The sequence below is a fragment of the Anabrus simplex genome, chromosome 4 (assembly GCF_040414725.1).
Source record: "Anabrus simplex isolate iqAnaSimp1 chromosome 4, ASM4041472v1, whole genome shotgun sequence".
Classification (NCBI taxonomy): domain Eukaryota; kingdom Metazoa; phylum Arthropoda; class Insecta; order Orthoptera; family Tettigoniidae; genus Anabrus; species Anabrus simplex.
Window position 1 is genome coordinate 234,378,554 of NC_090268.1, and position 8,283 is coordinate 234,386,836.

General features: G+C 43.5%; 2 non-coding genes across 2 annotated transcripts; both read right to left on the reverse strand.

Annotated features, from left to right (window-relative positions):
* Positions 1–5,831: 5,831 nt before the first annotated feature.
* Positions 5,832–5,903, reverse strand: TRNAH-GUG (transfer RNA histidin (anticodon GUG)). The gene has a single exon. It is a non-coding gene; the product is annotated as a tRNA-His (tRNA).
* Positions 5,904–7,343: 1,440 nt separating this feature from the next.
* On the reverse strand, positions 7,344–7,415 carry TRNAH-GUG (transfer RNA histidin (anticodon GUG)). The gene has a single exon. It is a non-coding gene; the product is annotated as a tRNA-His (tRNA).
* Positions 7,416–8,283: the final 868 nt, after the last annotated feature.

An 8,283-nucleotide genomic window follows, 5' to 3' on the forward strand; every position in this document is an offset into this window, starting at 1 on the left:
AGCAAGTACAGGGGCATTACAAAGAGCTAATTTAAGGTCTTCAAAAGCGGCTTGTTGAGAAGGTCCCCACTCGAATTTGATGCCTTTCCTACGAAGAAGGTTTAAGGGCGCCGCTCTATTAGCGAAGTTAGGAATAAACTTCCTGAAGAAATTCACCATACCAATAAACCTGGCGATGCCTTTGATGTCCTTGGGAGGTTTAAAATCACGGATGGCCTGTATTCTAGAATGATCGACGGCTACACCATCAGGTGACACAATATGCCCTAGGAAAGACATAGAGGGCTTAGCAAAGGCAACCTTGGACAACTTAACAGTTAACCCAGCTTTACGAAGGCGATTGAGAACTTCTCGCAGATGATCTAGATGCTCTTCAAAAGTCTCTGAAAATACGACGACATCATCCAAGTAGTGATATAAGTACTCAAATTTGATGTCGGAGAAGACCCTATCTAGCAGCCTAGTGAGTACAGCTGCTCCCGTGGGGAGCACGAAAGGCACGCGGTTGTATTCATATAAATTCCAGTCCGTGGCAAACGCTGTAAGGTGTTTAGACTCTTCGGCAAGGGGAATTTGATTATAGGCCTGATTCAAGTCCAAGATAGTAAAGAACTTGGCCTTACGAAACCATGAAAAACAAGAATGAAGGTCGGGAAGGGGCACAGATTGTAACACCACCTTCCGATTGAGAGCCCTGTAATCAATGACAGGCCTGAAGCCCCCTTGGGGTTTCGGGACTAGAAAAATAGGCGAGGAATACGCTGACTTAGAGGGCCTAATAATACCGTCCTTCAACATCTGATCGATAATTTCTTTCAGAGCCTTCATTTTAGGTGGAGATAGCCTATACGGTGGAAAACGGACAGGAATCGAATCCGTGACCTCAATTTTGTATTCTATCAGGTCAGTAACACCAAGAGTATCAGAGAACACCTCTGGAAATGACTGACATAATTTACGAATACTATCAGCCTGCTCCTCAGGTAGATGTCTAAGGTCTAACGACATCTTATCCTGGGTAGGCGAAATAGAAGAACATGATGCAGAATTACACTTTAATAGAGGGATATTACAATTAGAGGCAAATTTGAAAGTGCAAGACCTACTCTGAAGATCGAGCACAAGACCAGTGTGAGAAATAAAGTCCGCTCCCAATATAATGGGGCAAGACAAGAGCTTGGCCACAAACAATTTAACTTTCCAAGTGAATTTAAAAATACGAATTTTGACCAATAAGGAACCTAGAATTTCTAATGGGGATGAATTAGCCGAAACATATTGAACAGGAGATGAGACATAGTCAGGTAGTTTACAAACAGATTTCAATTTAGAATACCATTCAGCCGAAATAACCGAACAAACACTGCCTGAATCTAAGAGAGTTGTAATAGGCTCGTTATTTAACTCAATCTTAAGAAAAGGAACAGGTGCGGGGGAATCCGCCGCAATCCTAAGACACTCTTTGGGACCTTCAAAAGATAAATTTGAAAATTGCTCGTTCCCTGAATTTACAACCTGTTTACCAGGGGCTGAGTCCCGGGAAGATGGATTAGTCGACTCAGCCGAAGCCAGTAGTCACTTTTTATTATTGGCATAGGTAGAATTTGCACCAGAAGTTGAGCAGGAGGGGGTGCTATTCGAGTTTGGGCAATTCTTGGCGATATGTGAGAAAGCCCCACATTTAAAACAGCCTTGTGCTGAACCAGCTCCATTATTTGCCCTACTAGTTTTGACCAATGGACATTTATTGCGAAGATGGTCAGGCGACCCGCAAGCATAACATTTACGGGGTGTGACTGGTCGGCGAGGTGGAGGCCGAGTATTACTAAACGAAGGAGGGGGTTCTTTTGCCACACGCAAAGAATCGGCGTACCTAACTCCTTCCGCTGAGACGGCCAACGCTTCAAATTCAGAGAAAGTTTGCGGGCACGCCGCGAAACACAAGTATGACCTATAAGATGGCGAAATACCTTCCACAATAGCTTGTACAATTTGATCCTCAGGGAAGTGAAGAGCAAACACCCTAGTATAAAACTTAATGTCTTGTATGAAATCAGCCAAGTTCTCATCCAAGCGCTGTACACGATAATAGTACTTCTGAATCAGAGATGACCTCGCGCGGGCAGGAATAAAATTTGCAAGCAAGTGTGCATGAAAATCTTCAATAGATGACTGTTCGGCTATGGCTCTTACTATTTTGTCAGAAAGAATACCAATTGCATAAGGATAGATGATTTGCAAAATTTGACATGGAGAAAAAGAAAACACAAGGGCATGATCCTGAAATTCAACCAGAAATCTTAAAAATGAGATTACTTCACTGGTGGTATTAACCGAAAACTTAGAGATACCTCTGAGCAACATTGCCAATGGATGAGGCAAGCTGCTAAACCCGGGTGACATAGTAGGTAAAGGTTTCAATGGCAAGGAAGTTAATTCAGAACGGATGTTACTCAACGATGCACGGCGTTCAGATTCGTTGTCCAATGGGGCAGAGATAGTTTGAGCGGCGATGGTTTTCCTATTAACTTCTCCCTTATGAGGCTCTTCCTCGCTACCTACATTCACTGTGGTGGGTAGATCGCTTTTGGGAGGAACCTCCCCTGTTAACAATTGAGTGACCTTGCTAGATAATTCAGACATATTTTCAAGCAGCGTACTAGCTTCCTTCTTCTGAACGTCATTCAACTTTAGAGACAACAGATCGTTAACTCTATTGGAAAAATGAAACAGCCTAGCTTGCACACGCTTAATTTGATTAGGAGAAGGATCATTTTCATCAAAAAAACTAACTACAGAAGCTAGCCCAGTAATATTCTCCGTGATCGTGGAAAGAGAGTCGTCAATTTCTTTCTCTCCCAAATTGGGGATGGAAATGGGCAAATCTAGGGACTCTCTAAGCTTGTTTGTGTCTACTGCAACCGTGCCTCCAGATTGTACATTTCTAATAGTCAATTCATAGATCAACTCCTCCTTGCGCAAATAGTTAAGATGGAGAACATCGCGAGGGCCGGGCATGGTGACAGAACAATTTTGAAAAACTCAAAAAATTCCAGCAACTGAAAAAATAGTTAGAGTTCGGAACAAAACAATGTTTAGCCGTCAAAAGGGGCTAAATTGAGACCCATTCAACCACGCTCTGCTACCACTTATTACCGTGTTTTTGTGGTAGTTATGCGTGAAAGAAGGTGCGGGGTGGTGAACGGGTCTCAAGCTACTAAAGTAAAATTAATTTAAAATTAAATCAGGTTATATTTTCTTTTCAAAAACAAAGAAATAACAAGCATGGCAGGTACAAAGAAGCAAGTCCAAGGGTAGTTACAATATTTACAGAATTTGGGCTTCGAGCCCTGAAAACACAATGCTTGGGCAATCAGCTCAGTTTTACCTCCAAACACAAGTTTCAACAGAGGGGCAGAAAACCCCATTCATGCCTAGGAGCCCTAGCTCCAAATTACACTGAAAAGCCTCCACGAGGCATACAACACTCAATTTTCAAAAGAGCCACTCGCTCTCAAATTTAAGCCTCTCCCAGGCCACACCAAACTCCACCTTCAAGCTGTCCTCAACGGACGTAAACACAGGGGTAAAATACCCAATCTACTGAGGTCTATTAAAAAAAAGGAGGTTAATTAAATGACCCCAAAAATAACAATTTGAGAGGAGGCGAACTTGCACTCCTAATACACTTTGATTAAGACCTACTTGGCACTAGGCCGTTAATACAAGGGCTAATCCCATACTAAAGAGGTGACTTAAGAAGAGAACAATTTGTTTTACGTTAACGAAGAATAGGTTGAGAAAAATAAGTTCACCTCAAAACAATATGAGTGGGAGCTCGAGAGGGTTAGCACTCTCTATCCCAGTATGTAGCTTTAAAAGAGAATATATAAAAGGCGTAGTTACATTTAGGAAAAGGTTACATGGTGGAACGCTTAGAACCCGCCCCGAGAGTTAAACTGCTGAGCAAGCAAAGAAAGAAGTTATTAATCGGCCATTACCTTGTTGTTGACCGCTGCCGAGGAAAGAGGCGCTTCCCGCCTCCTGCTATGTACTAAATACACTGAAAGATGGAACAGAAGTGGCCCGGAGACCCTAAAATCAGCAGTTTATATACTCTCGCGGAAGTTTCTAGGCGTTAGGGGAATGAGAACACCCTTCCACGAGGATTTTATTGGTTCATCCATAAACCCCCTACACAATACTAAGAAGAAACACATAATTGGTGGAAAATTAATTTAAGAAATTCGGGATAGGCTAGATTTAAAACAAGGGGAAAGAAGGGGTTAATATTGCCAACTTAACCAATGACTGAAAGAAATTTAGCAAAGAACGAACATTTGAAATAAAAATTTCTCCAACAAAATAGTTCTTTTACTCCGCACTAGGGTGCACTATTGTTGATCTTCAGTAGTGTCCTCTAGAAGAGAAAGTTCACACTTCTTACTTCAAGCAAAACAAAAACACATCAAAAAATGACACAGTTCAAAAACTCAAAATTTTCCACGTGGTGACATCTTCTGAGAAGGTAGCGAATTAATAGCGTATATAAAGTTCAGACTTCCTCCAGCAGAGGAGTTTCAACTGGCGCAAATTTTAAATTAGCGGCGTGGAGGTGTACCGCCCGGTACAATTATTATTATTATTATTATTATTATTATTATTATTATTATTATTATTATTATTATTATTATTATTGTACCGGGAGGTACACCTCTACGCCGCACATTTAAATCTTGTGCCTATAAGATTTCCTCTATAGGAGAAACACTGAACTTAAAACTAGACCAGTAAATCTACCGACACGAGGCTGACGTACTTGAGCACCTTCAAATACCACCGGACTGAGCCACGATCAAAGCTGCCAAGTTGGTGTCAGAAGGTCAGCGCCTCAACCGCCTGAGCCACTCAGCCCGGCCCAAAGAACATTTTAAAACTTGTTAGAATAACCCTCATCTCCAAACACGGCACGTAAAGGAAATCAATTTCATCAGTGATTAAAAACCGCCTCTGTGGTCTAGTGGTTAGCGTGATTAGCTGCCACCCACGGAGGCCCTGGTTCGATTCCAGGCTTTGCCACAAAAGTGGTACGAGGACTGGAACGGGAGGTCAACTGAGTAGAGGTGGGTTCGATTCGCACCTCAGCCATCCTTGCAGTGGTTTTCCGTGGTTTCCCACTTCTCCTCCACGCAAATGCCGAGATGGTACCTAACTTAAGGCCACCGCCGCTTCCTTCCTTCTTCCTTGTCTATCCCTTCCAATCTTCCCATCCCTCCACAATGCCACTGTTCAGCATAGCGGGTGGGGCCCGCCTGGGCGAGGTACTGGTCCTCCTCCCCAGTTTCATCCCCCGACCCAATGTCTCACGCTCCAGGACTCTGCCCTTGAGGCGGTAGAGGTGGGATCCCTCGCTGAGTCCGAGGGAAAAACCAACCCTGGAGGGTAAGTAGATTAAGAAAGAGGGAAAGTCTCCCATGAACTACCCTATCAAAAGCCTTATATACGGTAAATTGCGATACAGTCCGTAGCTTATAGATCTTTTACCCAAATAGAGTTCTATAGTGTGTGTGTGTGTGTGTGTGTGTGTGTGTGTGTGTGAGTGAGAGAGAGAGAGAGAGAGAGCGAGCGAGAGAGAGGGGGGGGGTGAGATGGGGGGTAGGTAAATCCGCCCTTATGGGTATTTTGTGCTGTTGAGTTGATATTTTATTTCCTTTTTATTACAGTGAACTATAAGGATATTTCACGTAGGAATATTGGCATATATTATGTAAGTCTGATTGAAAGCGAAATAATGTGGTAAAAATGCCTCTACCGTGACAGTGTTCTACCACTGCCGTGACCAGGATTCGAACCTGGGTTATTGCGGCCACAACGCAATGTCCTAACCACTAGACGATCACGGCTAAGCGAGGCTCATGGAGCGAGGCCTGTTGACAAGACACTTGAGCGCTGCGATGCGACCCACTTACCCGCAGTGCAGGAAGAGGAACTCTTGGATTGATTGGGCCGGGCATACAGCGCGCTGTTTTTAAAATCTCGGCAGGGCAGCCGCTGAAGGAATGTGATCAATGTTTGACTGTGGTAATGGACTGGTCTGAATTTGTTCATCGAGTTGTACGTATTGTCGGAGGCGGAATAAGTCTGCAATGGAAGCCAGGGGATTAAGAAGCATTCAAGTCCATTATTGTTCAACTTTTGAGAAAAACGCAAATGAAACACTTTTTCTGCCCTTCTGACTATAATTTTCACATGATTATTTTCTGGTAAAATTAGAGAACAATATACCTTTTTTTTCAAAGTCGTGACTCTTTTGTAAGAATCCAAATGTTTACTTAAAACTTGCAGTAATTGAATGGTTATTCATCTCAATTAATAAATTGCTTTTCTAAAGAACAAAAATATTGATTTATTATTCTACAAGTTTTATCTGAGTGGGGAAAGATAAGTAAATCGATATTCCAACCCTCGGCAGCCCTGAAGACGGTTTTCCATGGTTTCCCATTGACATCTTAATTAAGGCCACGACCACTACCTTCCTCCAGTCCTAACCCTTTCCCATCCTCGCGTCGCCGAAAACTTTCAATATGTTCGTGCGACGTTAAACCATTAGGAACAAACCAATAATATTAATAATAATAATAATAATAATGCCCACCTCTGTGGTGTAGTTGTTAGTGTGATTAGCTGTCACCCCCGTAGGCCCGGGTTCGATTCCCGGCTCTACCACGAAGTTTGAAAAGTGGTACGAGGGCTGGAACGGGGTCCACTCAGCCTCGGGAGGTCAACTGAGTAGAGGTGGGTTCGATTCCCAGCTCAGCCATTCTGGAAGTGGTTTTCCGTGGTTTCCCACTTCTCCTCCAGGCAAGTGCCGGGATGGTACCTAACTTAAGGCCACGGCCGCTTCCTTCCCTCTTCGTGGTCGATCCCTTCCACACTTCCCATCCCCACACAATGCCCCTGTTCAGCATAGCAGGTGAGGCCGCCTGGGCGAGGTCCTGGTCATTCTCCCCAGTTGTATCCCCCGACCCAATGTCTGAAGCTCCAGGACACTGCCCTTGAGGCGGTAGAGATAGGGATCCCTCACTGAGTCCGAGGGAAAAACCAACCCTGGAGGGTAAGCAGAGGGTACCAACAAATCTATCAACACTGAACTGGGATCGAATACGCCAACGTGGACTCAGAAACCCAGCTATCTACAGTCTGAACATCTGAACCTTGTAATATATTTATTAATGAGGAAGTTACTTTTATGGAAATATAGTAAAGAAAAAGAGTTACGTTGGCATGAATTTATATGTTTTAATGTGGTAAAAATAGCCTCTACCGTGACAGTGTTCAACCACTGCCGTGACCAGGATTCGAACCTGGGTTATTGCGGCCACAACGCAATGTCCTAACCACTAGACGATCACGGCTAAGTGAGGCTACTGGTCTAGCGAGTGGAGATAAGTAAATACTTAGCCTACATACTCAACGTGACGTTCCGCTTTCTTATCTTTGTTTCAAGTTGCACAGTTTGTGTCACGTGCTGAGCAGGGCCGGGAGTTGCACCTCTCTCACCTCGGTCATGCTCTTTTTTCTTTCTTCTCTCAGAGAATATTAAATGTGTAGCACAGCTAGTTAGCGACTACCAAGCTGCAGAATCCAATACCAGATGGCAGTTTACATTTATGAACACTTAACTGCGAGAAATCCTTGAGTGGGGGTTTATAATTATTGTTTGTTTATTACTCAGCCCAAAGACTTGTTGGATCCTCACAGACAGCCTAGGCTTCGCTAAATATGAGTACTGGGGAAATAAGCCTAGCTAAGATGTTTTATTTATCCCTGATGAGGCAGTTTTCCGTTGCTTTTCTCACTGTGCCAGAAGGTGCTAATGCATATCGTTCTGCGAAGTCCACTGAAATGCACACACCAATTAACCCTAGGAGTGATAGTTTCACACCATTCGATATAGGGACTAGCCGCAGAAGGAATGGTATTTCCAGTTTTATTCATACACCAGATTTATAATTTAAAAACATTAAAGATTTATTTGACAAAATTATTGGAAGCGATAGGCAAGGATGAGAAAAGGAAGCGGCCGAGGCGTTAAGTTGGGTACCATCCAGGCATTTACCTGGAGAAGAGGATAGCTGAGGTAGGAATCGCACCCCGTCTACTCAGTTGACATCGCGAGGTTGGGTGGACCCCGTTCCAGTCCCTACACCACTTTTCAAACTAAAGAAAAAGAATCATAATTCCTCAGACTGTCCGCCTCTGTGGTGTATTGTTTAGTGTGAT